Source organism: Cryptomeria japonica, chromosome 7 (assembly GCF_030272615.1).
Source record: "Cryptomeria japonica chromosome 7, Sugi_1.0, whole genome shotgun sequence".
Taxonomy (NCBI): Eukaryota; Viridiplantae; Streptophyta; class Pinopsida; order Cupressales; family Cupressaceae; genus Cryptomeria; species Cryptomeria japonica.
In genome coordinates, this window is record NC_081411.1 from 87,370,559 (window position 1) to 87,383,947 (window position 13,389).

Sequence of the window (13,389 nt, forward strand, 5' to 3'; positions counted from 1 at the left end):
CTAAGTTTACCTTGAGAGATTGATTTTGAGATTGGTGAAGTTTGTATCAATTTTTCTGTCTACTGATTCACCCCCCTCTCAGTAGTTGACCAGATTCTTATTATTTCATCATACCATCAATTGGTATCAAAGCATATAAGGTCCTCAAAGGTCTAAGCCTAACAAATTGAGGTAAAGATATTGCAGATCATGACGAAGAGGGAAGGTCCGAAGTTTAATAGAGAGAACTATAGGATATGGAGTGAGAGAATGAAAATTTACATCAAGAGTCTAGGAAACTAGTATTGGGAACATGTCAATACTAAATATGTTGCATCTATTGGGATTATGACTGATGATCAAAAGAAAAAACTACAAGAAAACAATCAAGCATTAGAGGCTATTATCAGTTTGTTAGTTAAGATGAGAGGGGGGGGGGGGTGAATCATAAAAACTCACAATACAATATATTCACCAGATTCGACCTCGGTAGCCTTTACTGATATGCAACTATGACTGTAAATCATTCAATACTCATAAACAGATACACTTAAAACATCATAACACATTTAACACCAGATTTAACGTGGAAACCCAAATAGGAAAAACCCACTGTTGGATTTCAGACCCACTAAGAAATATACCCTTCTAGAGTATGCTCGGTTAAAAGCCAATCCAGTTACAGATTACAAAAACACATTGCTAGATGTGACCCGGTTAAGGGATTTCCCTCAGACTTGTTAGAGTCTTGCACTTTGCTAGAAGTGACCTTGTCAAAGGATTTCAAACACTCATTTAGAATGTTACCTTGCTAGAGGGTTTACAAATAAGACTATTAAGTCCACTCAGTTAAGATATTTTCTGTCACTTACAAAATAAATAACAGTAATAAAATATATCTGCAACTTCACATTTGAAGTGCTAAAGCAGATTCTATGTGCTCAAAACAATCTTTTCATAAGACTTATCTTGCTTCTTGTTGGGCTTCTCAATCTGTTCTTCAATCAGATCTTCAATCTTCTGTGCTTGGTGATCACTATTGTAGTGTCACTGTTCTTCTATTTTGCTTACATGCATTGTTCATCAACGGTTTCTTATTTATGAATAATACCTAACCACTTAATCTCCTTGATCACATTTCCCATGATCAATCATAGCCATCAGATCTTAAAACATGACTAGGTTCATTGTATCCTTCAATCTGAAAATGTTTTACCTCGCCTTGGAACTTGTGCTAGGTTATGACCATTCAATCTGCGCTATAGATCTATCTCTTGTATTTTCAATGTCGTATATCCTCAACAAACTTCTTGCACGACATACCAATCATCTAATCAACTCCATCTCATTGGCATTCTACATTTAATAATGTATTTATCCATCCAATGCATTCTGTTATTACTTGGTTGTTACTCAGTAAATACTGAACTTCACTTGGTAGATATTCTGTCTTCTTTAATCGATAGTGATAACCTTAGGGTTTATCGACTAGCATCTTGCTCGGTAACATAGAACAATATCAAGCCTTAACTAATTCTATAGCTTGAAATCTTTTCTCCTTCTTGTTCAGTCTTTGAATACTCATATATAGGATATCTAAACAATCAAAACAACATGATCTCATCACTGTCTAACTCATTAATAGTTGCCCATTAAATAACTTATTATTCCCCTTTTATTTTCACATTCATTTTGTGTCTCTTACCGACATCTTTATACTTATCAAAACATACTCATTAAGATATGGCGACATCATACTAAATCAGAAAATCAATTGCTTGACATCAATGACAAAATAATACTATTAAGATAGTAATCATTCTTTCTCAATTATATCAACAATCTCCAACAACCTTCTCAATACCCTCATACCAACAAACTTACTGAGATGCTAACAATCTCCCCCTTTGGCATTGATGGAAAAACCAAATTTAATGGCAATACCAACATGATTTAGTTCAATCGATTCAGATTCGAATTGTTGTTTAAACTTCTCTAAAATTTTCTGGAATTCTCCCCCAGTCACTAGTCTTCTCCCAGCTTCTTCTATTAGTTCCTTACAAATTTGTCTTCCCCCCCTTTGACAACAATGCCAAAAAGAAAAACTAATTCATGATTTCTTCCTTTGTCTTCAATCACTTTTTCCTTGTACAACTTTAGGCAACCTCCTAAAGTGTGTAAAGCAACATCAACTCATAAATAGTTATCCTTTAGATTCATAGAATTGATGCTTTCACCGAACTCTGTCAGTGAGTACTAGATAGGGGTAGGACCCCTAACTGACTTCTGAGATACTCAAAAGTGTCCCTTGGCAATGGCTTTGTGAAAATATCTGCTATTTGTTCCTTTGAACTCATATATTCCAGCACAACTTTCTTCTCTTGAACTTCTTCTCTGAGATAAGGATACTTTATAGAGATATGCTTTGTCTTAGAGTGCATTACCGGATTCTTTGAAATGTTAATGGCACTAGTAGTATCACAGAATATAGTTACTGGCTCAGTAACTTTCTCATTCATACCTTCCAATAGTTGTTTGATCCATGCTATATTGGTACAATTCAATGCTGCAGCGACATATTCAGCTTCAGCTGTTGACTGTGAAATGCATCCTTGTTTCTTGCTAAGCCAACTTACTAGTCTATCTCCCAAAAAGAAAGCTCCATCGCTTGTGCTTTTCCCATCATCAATGTTTTCTACCCAATCAGCATCAGTATAGACTTTTAAGTCAAAAACATTTCTCTTTTGATATTCTAAGCCATAATCTTTAGTGCCTCTCAGGTATCTGAAAATTCTCTTGATTGTTGTCAAATGAGTTTCTTTGGGATCTGCATAAAATCTTACAACTATACCTACTGCATGTGCTATATCTGGCCCACTATGAACCACATATTGCAACTTTCCAATCATAGATCAGTAAAGTGTCTCATCAACAGATGCACATTCATCACTCTTTGATAGTTTACAATTGGTAGTCATAGGAGTACTTACAGGTTTAGAATCCTCCATTCCAAATTTCTTCAGGATTTCCTTTATATACTTGGATTGAGTAATGAAAATCTCATTTTTCATTTGTAGTATCTATAAACCTATAAAATACTTTATTTCACCGATTAATGACATCTCAAATTCTTTGCACATTTCATTTCCAAAATTCTTGCATAAGGAGTCATTTCCACAAAAAATAATATCATCAACAAATATGGTTGAAAGCAGTATACCATTGTTTTCATCATTTTTCATATACATGTTGTTTTCACTTGTCTTTATAAATCCAATCTTGATCAAATAAGAGTGCAGTCTTTCATACCATGCTCTAGGTGCTTGCTTTAAACCATATAATGCTTTGTTTAGCTTACATACCTGATCTTTATTGTTGTCTTCAATAAATCCTTCAGGCTGTTCAATATAAACTTCTTCTTCTAGTATACCATTCAAAAATGCAGATTTAACATCCATTTGATATACCTTGAACTTTTTGTAAGAAGCATATGCCAACAATGTTCTCACTCCTTCAAGTCTTGCCATAGGTGCAAAAGTCTCACCATAATCAATTCCTTCTTCTTGAGCATATCCTTTGCAAACTAGTCTTGCTTTATTCCGAATGACCTCTCCTTTTTCATTTAGCTTGTTTCTGAAAATCCACTTTGTACCGATTACATTTTTCTCTTTTAGTCTTGGGACCAGTGTCCATGTTTCATTCTTCTTGATTTGTTCAATTTCTTCTGTCATAGCATTTATCCAATCTTCATTACTAAATGCCTCTTTTACTATCTTTACTATCCTCGGTTCAAATTCAGATATCAGACATGTGTTTTGTCTCAGTTTGTTCCTTGTCATCACTGGATCATCCTTATTTCCTATAATCTAAATTGAAGCATGATTTCTTCTGACATACTTGGCTAATATAGGCTCGGTATGCTCTATTTGATCTTCTTCATCACTCAGCAACTGAGTATTTTCTTCATCAACTTTCTCTGTAGGATTTCTCGATTGAACATAAACAAATTCTTCATAATTTTCTGGTTCTTTGGAATCTCCTTCATCATTTCTTTCTGCAAATTCATCAATTTTCACGTTTGCACTTTCCACTATTTTGTTAGATAATTTGATCAGACATTTAAATGCTTTACTTCTAGAAGAATAGCCAAGAAATGTTTCTTCCTCGCTTTTTTGATCAAACTTTCCATTTTTGTCATCTTTGTGAACATAAAATCTACTTCCAAATATTTTAAAATAGCTTACATTAGGTTTCTTATCATACCAAATTTCATATGGTGTCTTCAAAGTTCCTTTCTTCAGTTGTACTCGACTCAGGGTGTAAACTGCAGTGTTGATTACTTCTCTCCAAAATGTTTGAGGTACCCTCTATTCTATCATCAGGGTTCTGGCACAATCTACAATTGATCTATTTCTTCTTTTAGCTATCCCATTTTGCTGAGGTGTTCTCGGTGCAGACACTTGTCTCTTTATACCATGATCATTGCAAAATAGGTTAAATTCATCAGAAATGAATTCTCCTCCTCTATTAGATCTTAGACATTTCAACTATATTCCTATTTCTTTTTCAACTCTAGCCTTATACCATTTGATCATTTGAAAGGCTTCTGATTTTTCTTTTAAAAACATAACTGACATCATTCTTGAGTAATCATCCACAAATAATATGAAGTATTTGTCTCCATAATAACTTTGTATATTCCTTTAGAAGTGTAGGACTTACTTGTAAATCTTGAATTTGTCATCTTACCCATCTGGCATCCTCAACATATTGCATTCTCAGGTTTTTCCAGGCTCGATAGACCTCTTACTTGGTGCTTCTTACTTATTTTGATCAGGTTATCAAAATTTACATGGCAAAACCTTTTATGCCATAACCAGGTATCTTCTAGTTTAGCATATAGACAATTGTTCCGAGTTGAGTCAAGATGAAATTTATTACCTTTTGTTTGTGTCCCAATAGCAGCCAACTTTCCATGTTTATAATGAACTTTGACACATCCCTTTTGGAATTCTATTCGGTATCTTGTATTATTTAGCTGTGCTACACTCAACAAATTGTATTTCAAACCTTCAACCCAGTATACATCATCACATTTAGCATTGTCAAGAAGTGTTATAGATCCTTTACCTTTCATCGTACATGGTGCATCATTACGAAATCTTACATATCCTCCATCATAGTCTTCTAATTTAACAAACTTGTGTTTATCACCTATCATGTGATGTGAGCATCCACTATCTATGATCCAAGAATCATTTTTATTGATGTGAGATATTAGGGCTTTTTCTTCATAACTTTCTTCATCTGATCCATCTTTGATAGCCACATAAACAACTTCCTCTATATCAGTCCCATCAGATTTATCATCGTTGGATTCCTCATCAGCTACTAGGCATGTCTTTCTATCTTTCCTTTTGAAGTCTCGGTGTCCTCTGTATTGGTTGTCTTTCTATTTGTCATCTCGGTATTATCTCTTTTCATTAGATTCTTCTTCAGGACAGTTAGAAGCCATATGTCCTATTCTATCACAGTTAAAACATTTTAAAGGTAACTTTCCTTTATACTTACCTTTGCCTCTCGGTAACCTTCTGGCTAATAATGCTTCAAACTCTTCTTGCTTTCTGATTTCTTCATATAGTTTGTTTACCTCTTCCATGTTTTTGCGAAATATTTCACTTGCTCCACTGTGATTTCCTTTAGTATACATATACATTCTATCATTGTAATCACCAGATTCACCAATATGAAAAGAACTGAATGCAGATTCAACTTTATTTACCAAGGACCCACTGTTATCAAAATTACTTAACTCAAATGCATGTAGCTTACCGATAGTAGCATGCAAAGAGATTGGCATGTTTGGCACAGACCTTAATTCATTGATTGCAGAGACTCGAATGGCATAAGTAGGTAGAAGTGTTCTAAGCAACTTACTTGTTACATCATTTTCTTCAATAGTTCCTCCTACTCCTTTGATTTGATTGACAGTTTCCTTTAACCTTGTACTATACTGGGTTATGTTCTCACCTTAATTCATTCTCATGGATTCAAGTTGACCTCTTAGACTATCTACTTTTTCTCCCTGAACATGTTCATCATCACCATACACAGATATAAGCTTGGTCCACATCGCTTTGGCATCATTGCAGCCTTCTAGATCATTAAACTCTGAGTCGGTTAATGTTGATGTTATTTCAATCATAGCTTGAGTATGTTCTTGTTTTGCCTTTATCTCTTCCATTATCATCGGGTTGGTGCTAGGTGCTATGTAATCATTCTCCAGATAATATGTTGCATATTCTCCAATTCCTGATAAGTGCGGCTTCATCCTTTTCTGCCATGTGGAGAAACTTGACTTGTTCAGCTTTGGTGCATCCCTTTTATACATCTTCGGATCTTGCCTCAAGTACCTTTAAAATTTTCTTCTGGAGTCCAAAGCTCCGATACCAATTGTTAGTTAAGATGAGAGGGGGGGGGTGAATCATAAAAACTCACAATACAATATATTCACCAGATTCAACCTCGGTAGCCTTTACTGATATGCAACTATGACTGTAAATCATTCAATACTCATAAACAGATACACTTAAAACATCATAACACATTTAACACCAGATTTAACGTGGAAACCCAAATAGGGAAAAACCACTATGGGATTTTGGACCCACTAAGAAATATACCCTTCTAGAGTATGCTCAGTTAAAAGCCAATCCAGTTACAGATTACAAAAACACATTGCTAGATGTGACCCGGTTAAGGGATCTCCCTCAGACTTGTTAGAGTCTTGCACTTTGTTAGAAGTAACCTTGTCAAAGGATTTCAAACACTCATTTAGAATGTTACCTTGCTAGAGGGTTTACAAATAAGACTGTTAAGTCCACTCGGTTAAGAGATTTCCTGTCACTTACAAAATAAATAACAGTAATAAAATATATCTGCAACTTCACATCTGAAATGTTAAAGCAGATTCTATGTGCTCAAAACAATCTTGTCATAAGACTTATCTTGCTTCTTATTGGGCTTCTCAATCTATTCTTCAATCAGATCTTCAATCTTCTGTGCTCGGTGATCGCTATTGTAGTGTCACTGTTCTTCTATTTTGCATGCATGCATTGCTCATCAACAGTTTCTTATTTATGAACAATATCTAACCACTTAATCTCCTTGATCACATTTCCCATGATCAATCTTAGCCATTAGATCTTAAAATGTGACTAGATTCAATGTATCCTTTGATCTGAAAATATTTTACCTCGCCTTGGAACTTGTGCTAGGTTATGACTGTTCAATCTACGTTGTAGATCTATCTCTTGTATTTTCAATGTCGTAAGTCCTCAACAATTTTCTTGCATGACATACCAATTATCTGATCAACTCCAGCTCATTGGCATTCTACATTTAATAATCTATTTATCCATCCAATGCATTTTATTATTACTCGGATCTTACTTGGTAAATACTAAGCTTCACTCGGTAGATATTCTGCCTTCTTTAACCAATAGTGATAACCTTAGGGTTTACTGACTAGCATCTTGCTCGGTAACATAGAACAATATCAAGCCTTAACTAATTCTATAGCTTGAAATCTTTTCTCCTTCTTGTTCAGTCTTTGAATACTCATATATAGGATATCAAAACAATCAAAATAACATAATCTTATCACTATCTAACTCAGTAATAGTTACCCATTGAATAACTTATTATTCCCCTTTTATTTTCATATTCATTCTATGTCTCTTACCGACATCTTTATACTTATCAAAACATACTCATTAAGATATGGCAACATCATACTGAATCAGAAAATCAATTGCTTGACATCAATGATAAAATAATATTATTAAGATAGTAATCATCCTTTCTCAATTATATCAACAATCTCCAACAACCTTCTCAATATCCTCATACCAACAAACTTACTGAGATGCTAACAATCTCCCTTTGTGATAATGCTAACACAGTCCTTTGTCTAATGCAGAGTATGTAGATTTTCATGGTCTAAAGACTGCATATGAGTTATGGCAAAGACTTGAAGATATCTATAGCGGTGATGAACATGTTAAGATTTATAAAGAAGAGAGTCTAAGAGGTAAGTTTGATGACATGCGGATGGTTGAAGGTGAGAGTATCCAGAAGTATGGTAAAAGGATAAAAGAGATAGTCAATGAAAATAAGAGTGCAAGAGGTAAAGTGGAAGATGCCACAGTGATCAGTAAGGTACTGAGAACCCTGCTGCCAGTCTACGCTATCCGAGTTGCATCCATTCAGGAGCTGAAATCTATTGACAAAACAAAGGTAACCCTTGAATCCATCATTGGCAAGCTTACTGCTTTTGAATTGAATGGTTATGATGGTAGTGTACAGAAATCTGAGTTTGCATTTAGAGCTTCTATTTCTAACCCATCTATGAGGAAAATCAGAGTTGTGAGTCACCATTATGAATCTTGATCCAGTGCAGAGAAGCTAATGATGAAGACAATTTAGTTGAGCTTGAAGCATTGTTGGCCAAGTAGTTGCCCAAAGGCACTAGTAAATTACCCTTGAAATGTTTTGCATGCAACAAGATTGGACACATAGCTGCTAACTGTCCTAATGGTGATAATGAGCACAAACGAGAGAAATTCAAGAAGTATAAGGGTAAAGGCAAAAGAGATTGTCTTATTGTTGTTGCTGGTGGTATCATTGATGAGAAATCTGATGGTGATGCTAATGAAGATATTGGTTTTGTAGCCATTAAAGAAGAGATATCTTATTAGAAGGTGTTAATATCAAGGATGGATAACTATGATGATTGGATCGTTAATAGTGGTTGTTCACATCACATGACCGGTGATCGGAGCAAATTTCTTTCTTTGAAGGAATTTGATGGCGGAGTTGTAAGATTTGGTAATGACTCGCCCTGCATGGTTAAAGGTAAGGGATCTATTTCTCTTAGTGGAAAGAGCAGTGCTGATGATGTCTAGTGGGTTGAAGGTCTAAAGCATAATATTTTGAGTGTGGCAAAACTCAATGACAAAGGATACCCATTGAGGTTTAAAAATGGTATGTGCAAAATATATGGGAGCCAAGGTGAATTGATTGCAACCGGGAAGCAAACTAAAGGTAACATGTTTCACCTTAAAGTCAGCAATTGTTTAATTGCAAAGATAGATGATAGTTGGCTTCGGCATAGGAGATTTTGTCATATAAACTTTGATAACATTATTAAAGTAAGTCCAAGACAATGAGAGGTTTGCCTCAATTGGACAAACCGATTAATGCTCTTTGTACGGAATGTTAGTTGGAAAGATGACGTCTTCGACTTTCAAGAGAAAATATTTTTCAATGGAGCATCTATTAGATTTTATTCATACAGATCTTTGTGGACCAATAAGGACAAAAAGTATTCAAGGTGACAAATACTTTATGATCTTCACTGATGATTGCTCAAGGATGATGTGGGTCACATTCTTGAAGGATAAGACTGAAGCTTTTGGTAAGTTCAAGGAATTTAGGGCCTTAGCTGAGAAGGAGAACAATAAAAAGATAAAATGTCTGAGGATTGATCAATTTAGTGAATTTACTTATGAGGAATTCTGATGCAGAGAGTCTTGGAGCTAATCCTAATCACCTTCTTGGTTTACTTGTCTACTCAACCCTCCAACTCCTCAAGCCCATCCAATGGCTCTTGGTAGGGGTCTATACCTCCAAGGTCTGATCCATTTTTGCTTGCCTCCAAGGTATAGCCAATGATCTTTGACAATCTAATTGCCTTTTGAGGATTCCACCTCAATCACTAACACCACTCCTCAGGCTCCAATAACCTCTACAAAGGATCTCAACTCACTAATTGGTTCTTTGTATTCAAAATGCATTTACAATATGTATTTGATGTATTTGAGGGGTTTGGGCATCTTCAAACTGATCGCTAAGGTTTCCTAAGCTCTCTTTGTCTCCACCGGGCTCAAATAAGCCTAATACAATTAGCCCTCCCTTGGTGGTTTTCAGGGCTTAGTTTGAAATCACCCTAAATAAGGGCACAAATAAATTGTAGATTTGAGCACCCTTTTCAGAGTTTCATACAATGTTATAGAATTGCATCTGGGTTTTCCGTACACAGGTGGGAACCAAAACTGTCCTATTTTCAAGGGTTTAGGCCTACCCAGGTGACTCACAAATTGGTGCTTGAAAAGGTTCACTAGTCAAAACATCTGCCAAAACTAATCATGGATTATTTAGGGGAACTCAAAGGGATTTACAACCATGGGTCCATTTCTCTTCTACCAATCCACACGTGCTCAAAATTTACACAGCTTCTGCTATCCTAACTCACTAACTCCTAGCAGTGAGCCTAGGGTTTCATTATAGCTCCTCCACAAAGGCCTGCAAAGAAAAAAATCCTACTCTAATCATATGTACAGACCCTAACCTTGTATTTCATTTGATTTCAACTGGTGCCATCAATGGATTCTTAGGTTAGAGCCATTTTGCTCTTAAACCCTACTTTGCAAGGGTTTTACACCTAGTTACAGAGAATGAGCTAGTTCCCTGCAACCAAACACAAAAAAAATTACTAATCTACCCTACTAGAAAGTAAATTCAACAAACACTCATTCCCTGCAATGAAATTCCTCTGACAAGTCCGTATTGGACCGTACAATGTAAGAAAATAAGGAAAAACTGTCAAAAATGGTGAAAGACAAGATTTCTTGAAAACTCAAAACTTGCTCTTGCATTCCAGGTTCTCCAACCCATACAATGTAATGTATTTTGGCTTATATGCTGATGGTTTAGTTGGTTGAACCAACTTTGCAATGCCAATCATAAAAAATGCAACTTTTGCAAAATGTTGCTCAACAACTTTTACATCTTTTTGTCACCTGAGATGCAACTTGCATTCTAGTGCATTCCAAGGCTCCTGAAGGTTCTCAAGAATCCTAGAAGACCTAAAATCAATACAATAGACCCCTATTACATGATGAGAATGATCTAGAGTACTACTTCTATGATCATCATTATCATTACAACTTCTTAGGTTGATAGCATCCTGAACACAAATGACACAACCAAAAGATTGGACAACTCAACCATGGCTCTACTGAGTCCGAAATGGTTGGTCCATTATTAAATCATGGAAACAACACAAAACTTTGGAAGAAAGCAAAATTGCATGCTTGGAGTGTTAGGTGCCCTGCACCAAATTTACTAGATATTATGAATAAAATGGTATTAAATGATAACTTTCTGTATTGAGGACACCATAGTAGAATGGTATCGCAGATAGAAACAATCGGTCAGTTGTTGAAGCTTCTAGGATGATGTTGATACAAGGAGGTGTAGCGGAAACTTTTTGGAGAGAAGCTGTCAGCACAATTGTCTACACAATGAACCAAGTTCTGGTAAAAAGAGGTGAGGACAAGACTCCTTATGAATAATGGTATGAAAGATCACCTGATGTTAGTTATTTCAAGATATTTGGAGGCAAATTTTTTATTAAGAGAGGTGATTATATCAGCAAATTTGAGGGTAAAAGTGATGAAAATATATTTCTTGGTTATTCCACCAAGAGTAAGGCGTACAAGTGTTTTAACAACCGAACATAGAATTATTGAGAGTGCAGATGTTTGAGTGGATGAATATCTTGAAGTCTCAGAGGGAACAGGTTTGGAGAAAAAGGATGAAGATCCTTGCATTTTGTTTTTGGAACCAGAAACTATGAAATTTGAAACCAGTAAAGAAAATACCGACGTACCAGTTCAACCAAAACAAATAAATTCAGAAGATGATGATAATGAAGAAGTTGAACCTGAGGATAATGATCATATTATACCAAGATATGTGAGACTCAATCACAATCCAAAGCGGATTATTGGGGATAAGGATGCTAGAGTACTAACCAGAAGAAGAATCAGAGAGAATTCCTGCATGATCTCTAGTATTGAACCAAGAATTGCTAAGGAAGCATTTGGTGATGATTATTGGGTTAAAGTTATGGAGGAGGAATTAGATCAAATTGAGAAGAAGAACACATGGAACCTAGTACCCTGACCAGCAAATAAAAATGTGATAGGTACTAAGTGGGTATTTAGAAACAAGTTGAATGAAGATGGTGTTGTGGTTCGCAACAAAGCTAGGTTTGTTTGCAAAGGTTATACACAAGAGGAAGGAGAAGATTATGGTGAGACTTTTGCACCAGTGGCAAGACTGGAAGGTGTCAAAACTTTACTTGCATTTGCAGCACATAAAAAATCTAAGGTATACTAGATGGATGTTGAGTCAACATTTTTGAATGGGATACTAGAAGAAGTATACATTGAGTGGCCAGATGGTTATGCTTTGACTGATGAGAAAAACATGGTATGTAGATTGCATAAGGCTTTATATGGATTAAAGTAGGCACCGAGAGCATGGTATGAAAGGCTTCATACACATCTGATGAAGATAGGATTTATGAGAACCAGTGATGATAGTAACATTTATCTCAAATCTGAAGGAGATAAAATACTGGTCAACGAAGTATTTGTAGATGATATCATATTTGGAGGAAATGTTGACATGAGAAATGATTTTGTAGATGAAATGAAAAATGAGTTTGAAATGTCTTTAGTAGGAGAAATAAAAAATTTCATAGGCTTGCAAATACAACAAATGAAGAATGGTATTTTCATCACACAGTCTAAGTATGTGAAAGAGGTCTTGAAGACATTTGGTATGAGTGACTGTAAACTAGTTGGGACACCAATGATTAAAGGTTGTAAGTTGTCTAAGGAAGATGAATCCACATCTATTGATGAGAAGGAATATAGGTCAATGATTGGAAAATTGCACTATGTTGTTCACAACAGACCGAATATAGCTCACACAGTTGGTCTAGTTGCTAGATTCCAAAAGAATCCTAAGGAAACACATTTGATAGCAACCAAGAGGATTTTTAGATATCTGAAAGGTATTGTTGACTATGGATTATGTTATCCATATGGAGGGAAATTTGACTTGAAGGTGTACACAAATGCAGATTGGGTAGGAAATGTTGATGATAGGAAAATCACAACCAGTGGAGCATTTTTTCTTGGAAGAAGACTTGTTTCATGGAGTAGTAAGAAGAAGAGTTGTACATCAAAATCTATTGTTGAAGCTGAGTATGTTGTAGCTTACATGAATTGTACCTAGGCTATCTAGATGAGGCACATTTTGGAAGGTTTTAAGATAAAGATTTCAGAACCTATCAAAATCTTGTGTGATAATACAAGCGCCATAAATATTTCCAAAAACCTTGTTTTGCACGCACGAACCAAGCACATTGAATTGAAGTATCATTTGTTAAGGGAGAAAGTGCAGAGTAAAGATGTGATCTTGGAACATGTTTCTACTAAGGAGCAGCTTGCAAATATATTTACTAAACCTCTACCTAAGACTACTTTTGAGTAT